Source organism: Pinus tabuliformis, chromosome 6 (genome assembly GCF_031772625.1).
Source record: "Pinus tabuliformis cultivar Carrire ecotype Pingquan chromosome 6, CPIR1, whole genome shotgun sequence".
In the NCBI taxonomy this organism is placed as follows: domain Eukaryota; kingdom Viridiplantae; phylum Streptophyta; class Pinopsida; order Pinales; family Pinaceae; genus Pinus; species Pinus tabuliformis.
The window spans coordinates 1,995,013,884-1,995,037,025 of NC_142292.1; positions in this window are offsets into that span (position 1 = coordinate 1,995,013,884).

Genomic DNA, 23,142 nt, shown 5'->3' on the forward strand with positions numbered 1-23,142 from the left:
TTATCTAGTCCATCATTTTTATGCAGATGTAAAGACATGGAGGTGTTCACAATATGTGAAATCTGTTTCTTTTGTCAAATAGAAGTTTAGGCCATCCAGTTATTGTCTGTAATCGTATTGTTGTTAACAGTTATTGTTGGCAGTATGTCAAATAGGTACAAATGAAAATTTTGTGAAGCATATGTAACTTCACATTGGTTTGAGCCACCTTGGATCAATGATCAAGGAAGAGAAGTTCAAACTACCTTCTGTAACCTTCTTAGCAGGAGTTCTACATGAAGTCAAGGAGGAAAAAAGTTCTTCCCAAGAGGACGAACACATCCAGGAAGGAGAGTGGTCAAAGGCTTTGGTTCAGAGGCACTATAGAAGACAAGTGTATGGAGTCTAAAAGAAGAGGGTGTTGTTACTCTCATTAATTGTTCAGATCAGTATATCAGCCTTTTGGAGACCAAAAGCTTTTTAGTGGGAAGGCATGATCAGAAAATTACCCTAGATGACTTTTCACTCAAAACTGACAGTCAAAGGATGCTTCTAAAAATAGTCCCATTGCATAGATATTTTTAATCTAAATCTAATGCAATTTGAATGGTCAAAAATGGACTTTAGATGAAGTTATCACAAAAAGAAGATTTCCATTGTCCTTTGAAAATGAGGCAAATTCTTATAAAAATGGGCTTAAGGCTTTATATGTGTTCCTTAAGGAAATTGCATCGGAGAAAGGCAAAGGGTGGACTTAGACCAAAGGCCAGACAAACCCCGATCAACGATCTCCAATCATATCACAATCAGAGGAAGGATTCATGCGATATTGGAACCCCAGGCTGTTACAAATTCGATATGTCGATGAGTGATGTGCGATATCGGCAATTAGGCGATCAGGCAATCAGGCGATTGGAGGAGCAGAGGTACAATCCATTGAGCTGATGCGATACGCTGAGGCGATAGCACCGATAGAGCGATCGACGATTGGTGATCGGTGAATCCCCGATACAAGGGCCGTTGCAATTGTGATATGCAATGCGTCGATGTCGGTGATTGGAAATCGACAATTGATGATCGCAACCACATAAAAGGGTCGTTGACACATGTGACATGTGATTGCAACTTGCAATAAAAGGCAGACCTGATGGGAATTATGGATGTGATTTCATAAATTTTGAAATATGGATCTATGGGATTCCCGTGTATTTCCTATGTATTAGGTTTTTGTCCAATACACCAAGCGATTGTGATTTGCGATGGAATGGCGGACCCGATAGGTTTATAGATGTGGTTGCATTCTATTTGAAGTCTAGATTTTGTGCCCGATAGTGTATTTCCCATATATTTATGTGTATTGGAATTTTGTTCTGTTTTCAGGTTTTCGCCTGAAGAAAGGCTTCGATTCCTTTGTAACAGTCCCTATCCTAAAATCATTGTGCCACGTTGTAAGTGGGCGTTTTGTAAAAATGATGCAGGAATGCGTTATATGCAGAGAGCCAAAGAGCTAGAGAACCAAAGGGCTAGATGTAGAGCCACAAAGCCAGTGAGCCAGAGGGTGAGTCGAAGAGACAGAGGAATGATTACATGCAGAGGAATGGACAGGAAGTCACAAAGCTAGAAGAATGCCTCACAAAATCTAGAGAGCATGATTGAGAGGTAGCGTAGAGAGTTTTGGAGGTCGTTGGAAGGTTGCCGAGAGTCGCTTGGAGGCAAAGCGAACTACAGAGGCACAGATAGGCCAAGAGAAGATTATAGAGAGCCAGAGCCAGAGAGCTAGAGCCGAGAAACATAGCAAGAGCCAAGAGTTAGAGCCATAGCAAGAGCCGAGAGCCAGAGCTAGAGCTAGAGCTGAGAGAACAACAAAGAGATCAAATGATTATGTTGTTTCTAATGTCCAGAGTGTGTTGAAGACAGAAGAAGGAGTTCCAGAGACAATACAGAATTTCGAGGGAGTCAGAGAAGCTAGAAGCTCAAGAAGCTCAGAGCACTGACTGAAGGAGTCAAGTCTAGAGAAGCCTAGATCTGTCTGCAGAGTGAGGACAACCAACGGGATAAGATGGTATTCTAAATCCATAGGTTTGGTTGTAAACCAATTGAGTTGAGCATGGAGCTTGTAAAAGAATTTATGCCATAATATTAGAGAGCCTAGTTGAGTTGACTAGAGCTCACAGAGATGTAGCCCAAGAGGTTTGGGTGAACTCCATATTATATTGTTGTTATTAGTGATGCTTATTTGCTGCACTGTTTCACTGTTATATGATTTTATATCAGTTTAAGAAAATCAACTTAAAGCACATAAATAGTTTAAAACAAACACAAGCTTACACCTATTTTCAAGTATTTTTAATTCCGCAGTTGGTTAATCATAAGATCTAGGAAATATTTAAGCTTTGGAAGTGGGAGAGGTTCTTGTAAGCTGACAAGAAGCCTTTAGTGCCCCATTTTCAGATCATTTATAGAGAATGTTGGAGGAATTTTACAAGCTTAAAAAATGATTAATTAATGACTATTCAATGACCAAAACCAATTATGAGTGCCATGCCACAACCCCATAGGGTTTTAGCCCACTAACTGGGGTTACTAACATCAAACATGAATATCTCTCAAACCAGGAAGAATTACTTGGCGTGCCATATATCAACAGAAACATCTCAAAAAGTAGAATCTATCTAGAAGATCCTCGACTCAAAATAGAGTAAGTTATCAAGTTAAAATTCCCTTGCAAGATCATGGTAGCCTTTGGTTTTGCTTCGGTTGACATCAATGATAACTTCAGATCATCTTTAGATCAACATCCAAGAATGTCAACATTTTGGCGCTAGAAGGAGGGTCAGATGAAAAGCTAAGTCCTCAATCCTGTTTTGAATCTCTACATATCTATCATGACTAACTACAAAGTTTCTCTTTGAGAGTGTATGTCTTATGGAAATGACTTCATTATCTCGAAAAATCTCTCGATAACTTGTCACATAAAAAATTTGATGGTGGGGGTCCGGTAGCCTTGGTTAGGCACATGGTCAGTGTTGTAGGCTCATGTGAGAGACATTGAATCTTTGAAGAGTATATGACATGCATGTTGTTTGTATACACGCTTCGAGGGAACCCCATGCACTAGTGTGCCACGCTGCTCAAAAAATATATTCATTCTCTTGCTCATCTCGTCACAGAGATAGATTGTGCTTTCAATCACTTTAACCATAAAGCACTCGATCAAGAACTTCTGAAATTACGAAAAGCACCCAATGAATCCGTTGATCAGCTTTACACACGATTTTGTAATCTTACATACCGATTTCCCGAAGATGAAATTGATTGGGAATTTCTTTATGGAATATTTGAGTATCTTTTTCGCATATTCGAACCCTGCTCAGCACACTCCTATGATGGAGTTACGCAATCACAGGTAGGCATAGTTGATATCACAAGTGAATGTCCACCTTCACATCGTCAAACAACTCCACCATCGTGAAGTGATGTAGGAGATCGTGCACACACATCTATTGTACTATCACATCCTCCCACCCCACCTGCTCTTTATATCTACACAGATTTGTCTTGCAAGCCTATTGGTTGTCACATGGATTCCTTCCCTCAAACCTCTGTCCCCACATTCTGTTGATCCTTCAGATTGTATTGTCTTGTGTTTTCCCATTCCGGACTCCTCACCTGTTGTGAACAAGGATCAAGTTGTCGATGGAGTTAGTTATGTAGCCAACCTCCACCATCATTCATGAAGAGTGTGTGCGGGAATGTAAAGAAGAACCCATGGTGAAGGATGACTTCCTTCTAGTCGTGCCTCATCCACTTTATCTTGACATCCCATGTGGTTCTTCCACTGTTTATTTTCCCTCTCAAAACCCATTTCCAGATGTTTCTACTTTTGATCTTTCACAGGACACATAGGATTTCATTCTATCATCACAGTATGGAGAGGACACATCTTCCTCTGAAAATCCGTCCAATCTGTCTATTACACAATAATTTGTCACTGTCCCTGTTACCCCTTCTCCCGCACCTTGGAGGACTTATTTCGGGACTTGTGAGAAGTGACATAACCTGAAAACACTTGCATTGTATCCCCTTGAGTATGTACTTCATATGCCCTGAAGACACCTTCTGCAAAATACCCATAAAAATAGCCCTTTTTCCATTAACGCGGTTCCACTGTGTATCAATCGCGCCAGTGGGGGAAATCCTCCAAAGAGGGCGCGCCAGCTGGCACTCTGTCTCAGATTCACACTCGTGCCAGCCCAGTTGGGTAAAATTTTTAACAAACCAACTTACGAAGGTTCTTCCTAACCTATTCATGAACTGATTCCATCTTGAGTTAGTTCAGTTGGGCTTCGAATCTCCATAGAAGGGAAGTAGTTCTCCACCTCTCATGGAAGCTTCTTAGTGATAAATACAATCCCATGAATCTTGTGGATGACCCTAACTCCTTCTCCTCTATCTATAAAAGCTTGTCCTTTTGCCTTTGACAAGTTAGAGTCTCCAAGTTCCAAATTCTAAGTCTCAAAGTCTGAGAATTGCCAAGTTCATGCTACAAGGAGCATTATTCATTCCCATGAGGCTAAATCTAAAGTGAGGAGATTCTTGTCCAAGTAACCAAGGAGAGAGAGGCTTGTTCCCCATTCCAAACAAGCTTTGAAAAGCATGTGTTGCTGATCACCCAGCCAAAGGAGGATTTGACATCAGAAATGTGGTTGTATTCTTCTTTGTTGTTTATCAATAATAGACGACTATCATTATGGTTCCACTCTTATTGTCTTTGTAATGATGATTGAGTTATATCCTTTCTGACTGATATATAGTTGCATCTATTGTATTTTATGCTTGTTTTTGTGTCATTCTTTGCATGCGCAAGTGTCCGTTCACGAGGATCGTGGGGATTGTGACCAGCCGGAGCAAAGGAATGGGAGCGATGACTCTTCTACAAATATTAGCGTTGGAATCAGGTAAGCCCTCATCATCGGTCTTTGATTTGCAATTAGGAACCTGCGTGTTAGCATTTTTTGATTGTTGTTAGACCCCATTTGGGCTAGTAGGGATCGCCTCTGTCCGTGGGGGGGTTTACCTCCACAACAATTTTGCGACTCCGTTGGGGAGTTGGCTTTTTGCCTTGTTGTTTGTTTTGTCTTATTGTTTGATTTGTAAAATTTAGACGGAGCCTGAAGTACAACCAGATAGCCTTCGAAACGCTACTGCTCCGCATTAGCAAAGTAGATCAATGCCACTTCAGTCCATCTCTGGTTTGGTTTACGAGCTGAACGGCTTGGAACTTGCCTTGTTTCTTGGTTTCTCTTGCTTGATTAGCTTTCTGGGTTGAGTCCTTGTATTGCTTCTTGCCCCTTGGTGTACCTGGGTACTGCTGACTTAGCTTTGGCTCGTTTGTTTTTATTTTTCCATAGCAAACTCGGCTGGCACTTTTTTATAGCATTACAGTTGCACCAGTTGGCGCATGTTGCACATTGACAACCCACGCCTACCTGAAAGGCACTTTTTTCAGCTTGACAGTTGCGCCAGGCCTGGGAACTTTTGAAGTTTGCTTGGCTGTGAGCCCTCTGAGCTTAGCTTTTGTTCTCGGTACATTTTTTAGACTACTTGAGTGTATTGGAGTGTGATTTGACTGGCTTTGATATTTACCCATTGGGTGTTTGCTTTTTTCTATCGATTTCATATTTCTAGCCCTAGGGCATCTAGTGGCTTTGTGTGTCGAGCCTTCCTCAGGTGTTTTGATCTTCTAGTGGTCAAGTCAATTCTTTTATTACTCCTTTGCACTTGTTTGGTGGTTGCAAATCATTTTTTTGCGTTATTTGGCTGACTTGCTTTGTCTTCGCTTGAATTCTGCTTCGTCTCACTTTGAGCCTAGATTACACGGCTCATTGGTCTCTTTGAGACTTTTCTTGTTCTTTGGAGGTTTGCTTTGTGATTTAGGGAATTGAATGTGCTTGTATTGAATAGAATTTGTTTGTTGGCATTTCTCAAATTTTGTTTAATGCACTTTGCCATCAACAAGAGGAAAAAATCTCTTTTGCTTTGTATTAGTTAATGAGAATTAGATAACTTTTCATTTTGATTAGAGATTAGTGATCTTAAAGAAAAGTTTGTTAATTTCCATTAGCTACATTGGGGAAGTTCTTTGTTGTTTTGTGATCATTTCGTTTGCGTGAAAGCTCTCAAACCCTCTCGTAACTAGCATTCATTGAATGAAATGACATATTTTGGCATATAGTTTGCATTTAGGGAAATTTTGAGAGATTACATATGGTAAGGCCTGAAAACTAAAACCTAATACAAGATCAACTTTAAAATGAACTAAATGAATCTAACAACACATTGGAACATAACGCACACATTTAGAGGTCTAGGCTAGAGACATGCTCTGGTGTCGTTAAACCTAGTCACTTTTGTTTCACTCAAGGTTGGGTGATTCCTCCTTCCGTGACTCAATAGTGGTCTAGCATGGATTTGAGCTCCCACGTACCATCGAGTACATGGGGAGACCCAACTAGGTTATCATCCTTTATCCATAGGAAGCCATGTCTGCTGCCTTACAAGCCATAATGCACCGAACATAGCATTCGGGAAGATTGATTGCCGTACGGAAAGTCCTTGGTTTTCATATGATTGCCAAGGTGTATATGCAGTTTTACGAATTTGTTTGGTAAACCTTTTTCCTAGTTCTCCAGAGTAGTCACTTTTGATCCTTTTCCAAGTCCCTAAAAGAAAAGGCTCATCTGAGCACTTGTCACTTCAGGCTCATTAAACATTCGAAGGCGACTAGAGTCATCTTTTGTCCTTTTCTCGACTCTTTAAAAATGAAAAGGTCAAGTTTTGTTCCTGTGTCTTAAAATTTATTCGGCCACGATTCACATTTACCTGGTTAGATATTTTTTGCGTTAGTTTGAGTAGGTTTCTTTCTCGTTTGTGATGGCAACTCTTCCGGAGTTTACCAACCCAGGCATCCCCTCTGATGGGAATCCTGGTCATTTCCCTCCTTTTGGAAATGTTGGTGCTCCTTACATGGCAACGTTGTCCCTTCCTGGGTTAACTGTTGGGTTGCCTGTTTCGTTGTTCTCAACCTCTTTGGTCCCTACCATCTCAACTGCTGGTCAATCAGTTCCTCCACCCGAACAGCATCATGTTGATTCTAAGGTGGACCTCTCCCCTTCTTCGCCTGTTTCTGCATCCTCATCTTCTACTTCGCCTGGTGAAAGTCTGGATTTAAGTAACCAGGTGGCTAAGAAGAAGAAGAAGAAGACAAAGAAGAAGAAGTCTCCTAAGTGAGAGGTTAAAAGTACAACTCAAGTCGAGCCACCTTCTGCTCCTCCGCGGAAGGTCAAATTTCCTTGTAGATTGTGCAAGGATGACCACCTTCTTCGTGATTGTCCTGGCATTCCCATGATCTTAGAAGTATGGTCTCACGATCCGACTCATCCCTCATCATCTTCTAAAGCTCATGGCGATTCCACCCTATCAATTGACAACATTCAGAAGAAAGGGAAGATTCGAATCCCCTGTAGACTATGTGAAGGCAACCATCCCCTTCACCTTTGTCCGCTCATGGATGAAGCTTCCGCTGTTTTGGAAAGTCTTACCGCTTCTTCACCCCAACTTCCTGTTGTTTATCAGAGGCTCTCTTCTGACCCCCTCCTTGTGAACAAAGAGATTGACTTAGCTTCTTCTCTTGTCCAGGCTCCTCTTCCCGAACCAGGCTGTGCCAAGCCTGTTCCAGACCAACCATTGGTTGAAAAGAGTGTCAACTTGAGCTCACCACCCGTCGATCACTCTGTTTTAGAAGAGCATCATGCCCATGTTCTTCTCGTCTCCTCAGATTCTCCTGAGTCTAGAAATGACTCTCCTATCTCAGCTACTCTCGAAAGTCCTCCTTCCGTTCCTTTAGAGCATGGGGGCAATCATACGATTTCCCCACCAAGTAGTTTGGCCATATCCTTCGACTGGAGTCACCTGACTGCTTTCTGCCTTCCATCCCATGTGCCTTTCTAGATCAAAGTACTTGCCTATGATAAGGCAGTCCCTGGCACTATTTTGGATGAAGGTGCGTCTGTCAGTCTTATGTCGTCCACTACTTGGCAAGCTTTAGGTTCCCCACAGCTTGGGCTGGTTGCACAGAATATGTTAGCATTTGACGGGGGAACCAGTCAACCTCTAGGGGTCCTCCCAAAATTTCCTATTACTTTGGCAGGCAAAACCTTCCATATGGATGTGCTGGTTGTCCAAGGTGCTTTAGATTTCAGTCTTCTCCTTGGCTGTGACTATGTTTATGCCATGGGAGCCCTCGTCTCTTCACTTTTCCGTGTGGTTTGTTTTCCACACGACAGAAGAATCGTGCCTATAGATCAATTATCGTTCTTTAGTCCCTCGGTGCCTCCTGTGCACTTGCCATCCCCTCTTTGTTTTTATCCACTGGTTGTATCTTCCCCACCACAGGTCAACTACGTGGCTACTTATCCCGTGCCTGTATCCAGTGATGATGCTATCGTGCATGATGTCGTGGGGGCATTGGGCCCTGACTTCCAAGATGTTTTCCTTCCAACGAGAGTGACACCCTTTGAAGCAACGACTTTCTATTCATTATGATGAAGTTCAGGCGGAGGATAGTTCCTTTCCTGTGTCAAGCTCCTTAAAAAATGAAACTAGGTTTGGTCTGGTCGGAGAATAGTTAACTTTCCTATGTCAAGCTCCTTAAAAAATGAAACTGGGTCTAGTTGAGCATAGTTCCTGATCTTGTGTCAAGCTCGTTAAAAAAATGAAACAAGCGTTATGAGGATAGTTCTTTTACTGTGTCAACCTCATTAAAAAATGAAACAACTCCATTTCCTGATCGAGTCTTTTGATTAAGATCTCGTAAAATACCAGTAGAGTCTTTCCTAGATCTCAAGAGTGAACCTTCATTCCATCCACTTTGTTGAATGCAATGAAGCTTGGGGGGCATGTACCTCATTTTGCGTCATTATGTTGGGGGCATGCGAACTCATAACAAGCATAGTTTTTTGTTTCAAGCTTATGTAAACATGAAACTAAATCCAAGTAGAGTTCTCCATGGTTCAATCTTGTGTAAAAATGAACCCACACCTAATTCACATCTTGTGATTGCCGCTTTATCCGCTAAATTCTGTTAGATGAGCCTTGGTTGTTTCATTCCATTGCTACCATCTCTTTGGCCAATCATATGCTCTCACTTGGTTGTTTTTCCTTTCCTGAGGAACCACAATGATGAGTGGTTTTATTAGCCAACCTCTTGACCATTACATGTTTTGATCAGTTCCACCATTGTCGGAACCAGTTGTTGCCCTTTATACCACTCGTTCCTCCAGGATGAGTCACCTTTAAGCTCTTTTCTGACTCATAAAATATGAAAAGATTGTCGAGTATTTTTCCCTTTTTGACTCGTTAAAGAGAATAAAAATGGAGGTCTGCTTTTAGCTCTTTTTTGACCGTCTAATATGAAAATATTGTCGAGTTATTCCTCTTGACTTGTTAAACATAAATAAGAGGCGGTCGTCTTTAAACTCTTTTCCAACCATGTAAAGATGAAAAGTTTGTCGGGCCCCTTGTCATTTCAGGCTCATTAGTGGTTATGAAACGACGTGATTTCAATCGCTTTTTTACTTTTTCAGGTTGAAATCACTAGTCATGAAAATTAATCCTCGATCATAATGGTCAAGCGGTTCTTTCAAGCATTGTTTTATACTTTTTCGGGCTCGAGAGACACAACTTTATGAAAAAAGACACCCCTGGAGTTTACTTTTCTACTGTCTTTTCAAACTCTCTAAACATGAAAATACGCTGAGTTTTTCCTCTGTCAGACTCGTTAAAACTTGATGACATTGGATTCCGTCGAAATGACGCTTTACAAGCATATGCTATCCCCGTCAAGCTTGTTGATAAAAATAACTGGGGTACTCACCAGAAATGGTGGGGAAAATGGAACCACAATCATTGTCGTGTCGGCAGTATGTCACTCTTGAACATGGCACTTGTCTGCATTCGTGTCTGGGTGGGGACATCTCATCTTGTTTTTACACTTGCCTCCATGGGTTTGGGTTATCCTGTTTGACCTCTCATCTGCTCATTGCCTTGTCACCATGAACCTTGATCATTTGATGTCAAATACTGCCAAGTCCACTGTCATGCCACCAATATGTTCAAGAGAAGTTGACCTCTGCAGAATACTCAACCTCCCTCTGATACCTCACACAAAACATCTTATCCTTCTCTGTCTCGTGTCGATGATGTGGGAAACATTATGGCCCACCTTCGATCAAGGTCACTTCCTGTCGACTTCAGCTCATTATCCAGGAAGTTGACCCAAAGACTCCCTTCAGGTGCCTTGGAGCCTGCATGCCTCAATGGCAGGTTCTTCGTGTTCGACGCGAGGTTTTCATTATTGACCTCCAATCGAATGATTCTACGGGTGTTTGACACCGGCTCACTGATTTGCACACCGTAGATTGTACCTATAGTACCTTGAGGACCATTCTCATTATTGGTGGTACCTCTCGTGTCTGTTAACAGTTTCCATCATCGACTGGTAATCAAACAATGCTCTTGCATGTTCGACTTCGACTCTCATATTCGCATGCTTGAACTTGTACTTTGTTTGGGTCGAGATAGTGCGCAAGACCCTAGATTTTTCCTGTTGAGATCCAGGTTGTGATTTTGTGGATTATTATGATCATTACATGACTCATTCACTGGATGGTTGCAACCATCCGTAAGTCTACTTATCGATCCTTACTGGATGGCTGCGCCCATACCTTAGATCCAGATTTCTATGTACTCTGCTATGGATGGCTGCGCCCATACCACATATATCATGTACTTGAGATATCAGTTGTACTTCTCCATGCAGGCTCTCCTGCGGCACTTTTTTCAGTTGTCCATGTTCTTTTGAAGCATTTCACCCCCCTCTCTCTCTCTCTCAGGCCTCATGCTTTAGGGGGCATCTGTTACACAGTAATTTGTCACCGTCCCTGTTACCCCTTCTCCTGCACCTTGGAGGAATTATTTTGGGACCTGTGAGAAGTGACATAACCTGAAAACACTTGCATTGTATCCCCTTGAGTATGTACTTCATATGCCCTGAAGACACCTTCTGCAAAATACCCATACAAATAGCCCTTTTTCCATTGGCGCGGTTCCACTGTGTATCACTTGCGCCAATGGGGGAAATCCTCCAAAGAGGGCGTGTCAGCTGGCGCTCTATCTCAGAGTCGCACTTGCGCCAGCCCAGTTGGGTAAAATTTTTAACAAACCAACTTACGAAGGTTCTTCCTAACCTATTCATGAACTGATTCCATCTTGAGTTAGTTCAGTTGGGCTTCGAATCTCCATAGAAGGGAAGTAGTTCTCCACCTCTCATGGAAGCTTCTTAGTGATAAAGCCAATCCCATGAACCTTTTGGATGACCCTAACTCCTTCTCCTCTATCTATAAAAGATTTTCCTTTTGCCTTTGACAAGTTAGAGTCTCCAAGTTCCAAATTCTAGGTCTCAAATTCTGAGAATTGCCAAGTTCATGCTACAAGGAGCATTATTCATTCCCATGAGGCTAAATCTAAAGTGAGAAGATTCTTGTCCAAGTAACCAAGGAGAGAGAGGCTTGTTCCCCATTTCCAACAAGCTTTGCAAGGCATGTGTTGCTGATCACCCAACCAAAGGAGGATTTGACGTCAGAACTATGGTTGTATTCTTCTTTGTTGTTTATCAATAATAGGCGACTATCATTATGGTTCCACTCTTATTGTATTTGTAATGATGATTGAGTTCTATCCTTTCTGACTAATATATAGTTGCATCTATTGGATTTCATGCTTGTGTTTGTGTCGTTCTTTGCATGCGCAGGTGTCTGTTCACAAGGATCGTGGGGATTGTGACCGGTCGGAGCAAAGGAACGGGAGCGACGACTCTTCTACAAATATTAGCGTTGGAATCCAGGTAGGCCCTCATCATCGGTCTTTGATTTGCAATTAGGAACCTACATGTTAGCGTTGTTTGATTGTTGCTCGACCCCATTTGGGCTAGTAGGGATCACCTCTGTCCGCATAGGGGATTTACCTCCGCAACACTGTCATCTATCATTTCTGAAAACATAGAGGGTGAGCATATTTTCTTCTCATCTACCCCTCTGCCTGATTCATCAAATCATGAGGATACCAAAAAACATCCTGGATTTTCTGATCTTGTTTTTTGTGATCTCCCTACTTCTTCATCTGATCACGATGTTGATTCAATTGTTGTTAATATGTCTAAGACAATGGTTTACAATGATCTATTTGTTAATGAATTCAAAACCCCACAGATCTTTGAGGTACTTCAGCTCGAGTTGATGGTTATGTTAGGCCCTCGTTGTCCTGAGGTTGGTTTCACTTCCGATCAGAAAATTGTTGAAATGCTTAAGGCTCCTCATCACTCTCTTTTTTGCATTAAATATCAAGAAAACACTCGGATCTCTCTTCCTCCACTCGAACCAAACGATCCCATCGCTCATGTATTGGAGGAATCTTACACAGCAATGTTATGAAACCAGCTCACAAAAATATAGAAAAGATAGTTAAACACCTTAGAATTCAACCTCTTCGAGGGGGAAACCTTCTTTACATTTTAAAAATGAACAATTATTAGATGATACAAATGACAAGACCTCCTTTCTATATATAGGAGTCTAAGGGGTCATAATATAATCAGATTTGACATAACAATAATAATGTAAGGGAACAATAATAACAATAGTGGGATTCTATGGGGCACAATAATAGCAATATGGGGACTACATGGGCACAAAAATATAATAAGGGGGTTGTACTAATAACAATAAGGGGTTACACTAGTAGTACAAGGACATAACATGCCCCTCTCCTTCAAAAAGTTTTGTCCTCAATCCTTGACTAGTTCTTGATGCTTCTGTATAAATTCTTATCCTCCCATGAAGAACCTTCAGCGGGTAAGTTCTTCCACTTGATGAGATACTCTGAAATTGATCTATTTCGTAGCTGTCAATTTCTTAGTTCTATGACTTTCAATTTCCAATATGATTTTCCCTTCCTTGTCAAGTTCTTGCAATACTGCTTAAACTGGGATCTTCTGCAACTTTTGAATAAGTTCCCACTCCTTTGGGAATATGGGTATCTATAAGGCCTCATGTTTGGAGGAACACTTCCTGGAATCAAATGAATAGCATGTTCATGATCGTGAATAGGTGGGATGCCTTTGGGAGTCTCAAATACCTTTGAATTATTGTCCAAAACATTTTGGAGATCTATTGAAATATATGATATCGATGTGGGATCCTCTAGTAAACATAATTGTGCAATTACGCCTCATTGTTCTTTATTTAGAAGCTTTGTTATGCTGTTAGAGTTGATTATCTTTCTTGGTTTTCCTTTGATACCCCTCAATTCAACTTCCTTTCCTTCCCAAAAAAATTTCAAGAAACGTTCTTGAAAATTAAAAGCTATCATACCCAAAGATTGTAGCCATTTGACTCCTAGTAAAACATCAATGCCACCCATTGGAATGGAAAGCATTGGGTTATTCAATACATATTCTCCCATGGATAGATTGATATTATGGCACTTTCCAGAGAAATTTATGGTTCCTCCACTTGCAACCATCACTTGACACTTTGGTGCTAGATATAGGAAGAAATTCAATTCCTTGGTTTTCTTACAATGAATAAAATTATGGGTCTTACCCGAATCAATCAACACGATTACCTTTTTCTTCTTGATATGTCCTTCTATCTTGATAGTTTAAGGAGTGGTAATTTCTTCCAATGCATTACAAGATAGGGTCAGATTCATTTCTTGATGCTCGATGTGATCTTTCAATTCTTGAACATTTTTCTTCTTGATATGTCCTTCTATATTGATAGTTTGAGGAGTGGTAATTCTGGCCAATGCATTACAAGATATGGCCGGATTCATTTCTTCTTTCTCGATGCAATATTTCACTTCTTGAACCTTTTTATTCTTGATATGTCCTTCTATCTTGAGAAATTGAGGAGTGGTAATTCTTTCCAATGCTTTACAAGATATGGTTGGATTCATTTCTTCTTTCTATGGGTTAGTTCCTGGTGTATACCCTCTTCTTTTGATGTTTCTTGATCCTTTTCTTCCTCCTCTTCACAATCAATGTAAAATAATTTATTCTCATCACACTTATGAACTTTAATGTATTTGTTATCACAATTGTAACAAAGCCCTTTTGCATGTTTTTCTTCCAATTGTTGTGGTGTCAACCTTGTAGGTTATGGAAGGCTAGGAGAAACAACACTTCCATATTTGTAGTTGTGAGGGGTAGACTTCCTTGTTTCCATAATTTTTCTTACCACTTTTCTTTCCAACCTGAATGCTCTCTCCAATGAATCAGGTTCCCAAAGATGAACCTCATCTTGAATGTTATCCTTTAAAGTCCCTATGGAAAAATCAATCCTCTACTTCTCTGGAATATCATTTTCCCTTATATTCAATTTTTGAAAGTCCTCAATGTGCTCTGCCATTGAAAATTTTTGTTTGAATTTTATCAATTTGCCAAAGAACGTGTTTCTCTTTTTATCCTCATAATGTGCTATCATTTCCTCCATGAAAATTGACCACATAACAAGTGGTTTACGAGAACAAAGCCCTTTATAGCATAAAAATTGATCTGATTCTAAATATGAAGATGCAATACATACCTTATGTAACAGTTGCACCTCATGTAGATCAAAATATTCCTCCATCTGTAGCCTCCAATTTAATGGATCCTTGCCATGAAACTTCCTCATATCGACTTTTATTTATTTTAGGAGCTTGATATTGAAAGGACTATAACTCTGTACTTTCAGATCTCCAAGTTCTGAAATTTCATTCAGCAGTAGCCCTCTGAGTCCTCTTTCTAACCTTGCAAATCTGATCAAGATTAGATTCTGCAAGGAAGAGTTATGTCAAATCTCTCATGATTACCTGATCATAGATTGGTTTAGTAGAGCGAACTTGTACGAAGTGCCACGTGTCACTTTTTCAACATTAGGACCTGAAACCAATAAAAAGAAAACTACAGTATGTCCTCTTTCTGCAACTTCTTACGAAATTTCAATCTGATGCTCGTAGAGAACGTTATCACAATTTTCCCAAGGTCACCTATTTGGAATGTAATTCGGGAGTGTGCAAAAACCCTAATTTCCTTAGATCATATCTCTGAAACTATAGTGATTCAAGATTTGACATTTTTGCCAGCAGTTTAGAACAATGTATTCTCAAATGGGATTTTTTTTAGCTTATGAAACTTTGTAGTGAGAAAGTTATAGCGTAAATTCCACGATGACCTATTTGAGATGGAATTTTGGAGCTTGCAACAACCCTAACTTCCTCAGATCATATCTCTAAAAATATAACAATACAAGATCTAAAATTCAGACCAAGATTCAAAATGATTTCTTCTCAAATGGGTTTTTGTTTTAGCTTCTGAAAATTTGTAGTGAAAACGTTATAGCAAAAAGTCCACAATGCCCTGTTTGGAGCAGTGAAACCCTAGAATCCAAAGCTATGATACCAAATGTTATGAAACCAGCTCACAAAAATATAGAAAAGATAGATAAACACCTTATAATTGAGCCTGTTCGAGGGGGCAATCTCCTTTACATTTCACAAATGAACAATTATTAGATGATACAAATGACAAGACCTCCTTTCTATATATAGAAGTCTGAGGGGTCATAATATAATCAGAGCCAAAATAACAATAATAATGTAAGGGAAAAATAATAACAATAGTCGAATTCTATGGGGCACAATAATAACAATATGGGGACTACATGGGAACAAAAATATAATAAGGGGGTTGTACTAATAACAATAAGGGGTTACACTAGTAGTATAGGGACCTAACAAGCAAGCGCACATGCACAACATAAGTGGTCTACCTTTTCTCACATTTGCTTGCATGTCACAGTAAAGAGAATGCATACACTCGACATCTGCATGCAGTGTAGCACAACACCATGGCAGCTCCACAGAGTGCATGTCATGCACTTTCACTCATCTTTGTTCATGGGTCAACCAATGCACTGGTGGCTACATTGGAAGTATCACTTCATGTGAGACGACCCATGCACTGTTAGCTTAAGAGTAGGAGTAGTGTTTCCTTTTGAGTTTTTTTCTTGCATGCATGTTTGCTTCTTTCTTTGTGTGGTTGTTTTCTTGCTTGTTTGTTTTCTTACTTGCTTTGCTTCCACGTTTTCTTTTGCTTCTTTATTTGATTTTTTGTTTGTTTGCATGTTATTGTCCGTAGGTTAGTTTCACATGGACTGTGTGTGACTCTAGAAACAAGCTGGGTAAAGTACAAGAGGACCTGTACAATTATCAACATTTGGTTATCTTTTGTCTTCTTTCTTTCGTAATAACTTGTTGTCTTCAGTCCATGATACATTAATGGAAAATATGTATTGTTCGAAGTGAATCTTGGTGAAAACACAACGCTTGAACGCTAACTAGTATCACCTACTCTAGTCGGTTGTTTTTGGGTTAATCCTTATCAGCTCAATCAAGTAGAGTAAGGTGAGGTGGAAAACCTTAACAAGCACATTAGAGGTATACATAAACTACTTATCTGAAGGAACAACCTCTTTTACTCTCAATAATTTCGGATCCCTCTACCACCACTTAAATGAATAAGTGCTATGCATAGTTATGAAGATGAAAAATGAAAAAAAGAAAACATGAAATTTTTTTGAAAAAATGAAAAATGAATAAGGTGAAAGAAGAGAAAGTCTTCCTATGCAGATAGGTGATGCAAGTAACTTTGTTGGGATACTAACCAGGCTCATTGGTAGCAGAGCCATGCTTGTGTTCCTGTGTGACTCCACTGGGGTACTGTCCAGGATTGCTGGAAGGGGAGCAACACCAAAGATGAAACTAAGACTCTGATGACTATACTTCTTGTGCATCATATACTCCTCAACCCCAATTGAAACAACTGTGTTGTCTTGGCTTGGAATGTGTGTTGACCGACCAAGGGCTTGGTAGATTCTACATCTTACAATAAAGTAGTGTGGAAACCAAGATGAATTGAGAACTGAACAATACTTCTGGAGGTGTTAGAATTTCTTTTCACGAACATGGTACATTCAGAGAGCTAGAGTTCTACTGGTGTGTCTCCAAGTGTTGTAGTGGCTACAACCACCCTCGAAAACTTTTCCTTAGCTTTTTTTTGGAGCCTCCCTACCAACCTTTCACAACAACATGTCTTGTATTGTGAAGTACACAAGCTTTAGTGATTTTCTTGCAGAATGAAAGCCTACCCATCAAAGCTTGTTGCATTCGCCTCATAGGCTGTTTCATTGGGCTTAGTCTAGCTACAGGCTAAGTAGCTCCCTCAATAAATTGTGCAATTATGGAGGGAAACGAACGTTCCCTGTAGAAATTGCGCAATTCTATCTAGAAGCCTACTGGGCTCTAGAATTGCGGGAATCTTCCTATGAGTGTTCATTCAGAAAATTGTGCAATTCCTCCCAGTATGGCTGCTCAACCCAGAAATTGTGTAATTCTGGGTAGCAGTCAGCTACGCTACCTAGAAATTGCATAATCCCTATGGGCAACCAACCCATCTCCCTCCCAAGGCAGCATGCAAAAGCATCCTTTATTTCAGGGATCTATTTTTAGCAGTTGGAGGTTACCTGCAAGGGTCATTTCAGAAACCTCCCACCAAGTGTTGCTTTCCTTAGATTTGGGGTATGTGCATCGCAACCTTTATTTTAATGAAACTCACCAACCGAATGCTACAGATCTCATTCCTCACATTGATCTTATAGCTTAGACATCCCACATTACATCTACAATTTGGCGGCACATTCAACTTAGTTGTTTTCGGGTAAGCCCGCTTTTCATGTCTCATGCTGCGTTTCTAGCACTTTTTGTGTTTCAATTCATATGAATGTTCTCTGCTTGATTTCAGTGAGGGCTTGCTATCATTTTGATACATACTAGCTTGTACTAGCACCACCTCAGTTTTTTTTGCATCTCACTGCTATCGCATGCATGACACTGTTTTGCACAAACGGTCAGTGTTGCAATGACTCACTTCACACACATGCATGCTTTTCCATTTTCTAAATCCTGCACTTGTTGTTTGCATGAATGATCATTCACTCTCATTTGCACTCATCTCACCATGCATTCAGGTTTCTCATGTTATCAATCGCGCATTGGCTAAATTGGGTTGCCATGGCCCGGACTGTACCTTTCTCGAATAGCACTATGAATTTCTAGAAGCAAAGGCTCTACCTTCCCTCCAGAAATTCTACAAGTCTATCCAGGCACTGACCTCCAGGCTTGCATTGTGCAATTCTTGGAGGAAGTGTCCCGTTGACCCCAAAAATTGTCCAATGTAGTTTGCTAGTTGCATGTCACTGTTAACTGAAATTGCACATTGCATAGTTTCAGTCCTCGGCAAGCCAGGTAGGACTATGTATTGCATAGTTCTAGTAGTCACTCAGTCTATTGACATCTCAAACTATGCCTTGCCCAGTTTTGGCAGTCAGTCTCCTGACCTCTCGATGGAAATTGTACAACCTTCATGATCAGTCACACAGGTATGTTGCAAGTCAGTTTTCAAGTTTGTTTTCTTTTCGACTGAAAGATTGCTTGCCATGAGTGTTTCCATGTCCACAGGTATCGTAGGTGTTCATCTGCCTCTCAGCAGCACAAGTACAATGGCCTTCAGGAGAGCAGAGTCAAAGGACACTATTGAGAGCACAACGTGGGTGGCAGCCAAGCAAGTGTCTATGAGATTTCCTACCTATGAAGACATCAAGTTGTTCGTAGAAAAGGACATCAAGATAAGATGGCAGTAACATCACAATGATCAACATCACAATGAGCAACACCATTAGCAGCAACAGAAGGCATCACACCTGCATGCGGCGAATGAAAGAGGAATTTTTTCGACAACAAAGAGGCAGAACAATGTTGCATGCTCGAGCAAATCCACTTGTGATGAAAGAAACTTTGTAGATTTGGACTACAATGTTTCAAAGGATGGTTGTTGTTATACCATAATTTTGGTCATTGGGATTAATTTTCTAACACTCCCCCTTAATCACAACTTCCACTATTGAGAATTCCCAAATAGTCTCTTAGACAGACGAAATTTTCATGAGCCAGTGACTTTGTGAATATTTCTGCAAACTGTTCCTGCAACCTGCAATGCTATAACATAGTTTCACCATTGTTAATAAATTCTCTGATAAAATAATATTTAGTGTTAATGTTCTTGCTCCTCTTGTGAAAAAAAATAATTCTTTTGTAGTGAAAATGCAAGATTATTGTTGCAAATAATAGTTATTATTAGTTCTTGTTTATAGCATAAATCTCCTTGTAACACCCTCCTCCCATATCCACCCAAGTAACCATGCCAGCTGGGATAAAAATGAGATGATAGGATACTATAATAAAATTCAATCTCCTATGTGACCTTAAGGAAATGGAATCGATGGAACATCACACACAATGATCCAACATCATCGACAGAGCCCTCAGGAAACATGTTAGCCAATCAGAGATCTTGTCCCTAGGTCCCACTATTGTTCTGGATCTCTTAGGCCATAGTCGCTCTCATGCTATGGGAAAGGGGGCGATCAAAAACCTAAAGTTGCTATCACAGGCTTTCTTGCCTGTGACCATGGACCAAAATTGCCAGTTCTCTACCAGTGACCTTGGGATTTAAGCCACTACCTAGAATGGAGCGATAGCTTAGAATTAGTAAAAATACAGGGAAATAATGATGCAAAATCAATAAAATGAACAAGACCATATCCAGACCCCTACTAGCCATGACAAACATTTTGCGAAACACATGATCAACATGTAACCTACAGGTGTAAACAACAAAACTAAGTGTAGGGATATCATACTTATTTGATAATCATTATGAACCATTTTTCCCTCATGTCAATTGCTACATTACCCTCTATTAGATCAAAAACACATTAGCCATTCATATACAAGTAAAAATACTAGTGAGAGACACATATAGTTTTTGTCACAAAATATACATATAACCAACATAATAGGAACAAAATTACCATAAATGTATTAGCCATAAAAATCCACATATTCATCAATACATTTACACATGAAAATCAAGGGAATGAATTTCTCATTAATGAATGCAATGAATCAAATGGAGATGGGACTACCACGTTCCACTTGACCATATATTGGTTGAGTCAAGTCTCTCTTCATCCCATCACCCTCGTCCCATATTCCAAGCATGAATGTGGGACTCATATAACACATCAAAAACACCAACCAAAATGGGTGCCACTATAGTTCTCTTCCTACACTGTGAGGAATTTGAGTGCCTCCTAGTCTCTCAGGCTTTACATTGCTTCCACAATTCGTTATAGGGATCACTAGGCATCCCATCCCACAACCACTAGGCCCAGCCAAGAGAAAATCCACCTCTTGGCTTTACCGTATATCCCACCATTCACAAGCAAGCATTCCTAGGCCCACTAAGGCACACAATTTGACTTTACCACAACCCACCATCTATTTCAAGGGTTACTAGGCTAGTGGCTTCATGATCCTTCGTTTGTTTCAGGGACCACTCAGACCATGTGTTTTTCGATTTGGAGATCCACCCCACTCTTCCTTGAATCCAATCCGGTCATGCGATATAAAATGAATGAGAGAGCCCATCTCATCAAATCTATTAGGAAATGGCAAGGCTAGGATGAAAATATTGTCACACTTGGAAACACTCATGCCATGGTAGATAAGAAACACATGCAATCCCATTCATGCTAAAACTAGTAAGGAAAATACACATGCAAGTCGATACCTTCAATAAATCTTGTTGTTGCTTCTTGATCCTGCCTTTCCCTATTTGATCTTTTCTTCCTCTTGCCTTCTTTTCCTTTCTTGCTCCAATGCCAAAGTTCTCCAAGAAACCCTAAGTGTCCAAGAGTATGAGAGAGAGAGAGAGAGGATAATGAGAGAGATCCAAAAATCAACTGAAAGAAGGTAACCAACTGATGCTCATAAGCCTTTTTATGAATGAGGCCTCTATTTTCTTCATTTTCCATAATTTTCCTTCATTTTCCTCCTCATATGAAACCTGTGACCTTTCACCTTCTTTTTCTCCTAATTTCTGTTATTTTCATAAGTAATTGTGCCAAAAATTTCACTTTTCCTTTCCAAAGCTGTAGCCATTTCCTTTACCAATTTCGTTAGCCATAAACAACCAAATGAACACCTGCTAGGATGCATTTCCCAACATTCAACTTGGAATAAGTGTCCCATCAATCGTGTTTATTGTTTTTAACTGTTATTACATTGAATTTTCACCAAGGATGTTACACCCTCAACATTCTTCTCATCCAAATTGCTTGGCATGTTGCTGCTGTTGTAGAGACATTCAGCTTTTTTGGGACATGATGATACTATCGACTACTTCTTGGAGACCCAGGAAATGGCTCAAGAACATAAATGAGAAACATATTTTGACGTGCTCTTTCTATTATCAACACTTCCTACCGAGTCACTGTCAGTGTAACCAACCACTCTAAAACCATTTGCTGTGGTGTACAAAATACCATACTCCTTTTTCCCATTGGCATAACTTAAAATGCCTTTTACTACTTTCCATTGTTTCTCCTTGGGTGTCTCTATGATTCTTGACACCAGGCCATTTTCATTCGTTATACCTGACCTAGTTGTCATCAAATACATCAAGATTCCCACCATACCTTTGTATAATGCCAGATTGACATTGTTGTTGGAATCTTCTTTGCTCAACTTCAACCCCATGACAGTTGGAGTTGGTGCAGGCTTGTTGTTTTGCATATTAAACATCTCCAAAATCACTGCTACATACCTTGATTGAGAAATAAAAATATTGTTTGCTCTTTGCTTCACTTATATGCCCAAATATACCTTAACAACCCCAAGTTAGTCATTTCAAACTCACTTTTCATGACTTCTTTGAAATCAACAATGAGGAAATCATCACTCCCTATAAAAATCAAATCATTTACATATACAATAAGAAGCTTACCATCACTCTCTTTGATGTAGAGAGTAGGTTCTCCATCACATTTGTGAAATCCATTGTCCATGAATTAAGTGTTTATTCTGATATACCATGCACGTAGTGCTTGCTTTAGCCCATAAAGAGCTTTCCTCAACCTATACACCTTCTCTTCTTGGCCTTCTACCTCATAACCAGATGGTTGTGTAACATATACTTCCTCTTTCAACACTTCATTCAAGAATGTTGATTTTACATCCGTTAGATACACTCACCACTTATGTTGCATGAAAATTGACAATAGTATACAAATTGTCTCCATGCTTTCAACTAGCACAAATGTCTGCACATAATCTCTTCCATGTTGCTGTTTATATCCTTCGACAACTAGCCTTGCTTTATGGCTTTCAATATTGCCTTCAATGTTTCTCTTGGTCTTATTGACCCACTTCACTCCAATAACTTATTTTCGTTGTGAAAGTTCCACTAATCCCCATGTATCATTCTTTTCTATTGCTTCTATTTCTTCATCCATTTCTATGATCCATTTTTCGTGTTTAACTGCACCCTCAAAATGGATTGGGTCATCTACATGAAAAAACAATGAAAATAAGGGATTCAGACTTGCACTACTATCAACATAACTTTCTTAGAAATTTCACTTAAATTTATAAATTTTTGTCTTCTTATGCTTGCGAAAGATGGACTTACCATGTCACTTGATGTTGTGCTAGAGGTAAATGGTGTTGCAGGTCTTTGCGGTGTTCTTGGAGTAGTACTTGCTTGACTGCATGACACTGTCCTATTATTTGTTGATGGTGTCACTTAGTGACTACTTTGTTGAGGAATTACTTGTAGTGGTCCATTCCAATTTTTGTTCATGTGGTATGCATGTTTTCACATTGATTGTCTTCTCGAAACTTGTATCCCGTGCTTCCTCTTCTATGAACTACACATCTCTGTTGATTATGACCTTCTTAGTTAATGGATTGTAGAGATTTTATGCTTTGGATTCATAACTATATACAAAAAATATGCATTTCTCCCCCTCGCTGTCCAACTTTTTAGTTCATCCGGGACATGTGCATAAGCCACACATCTGAACACTCTCATGTGAGTGACACTAT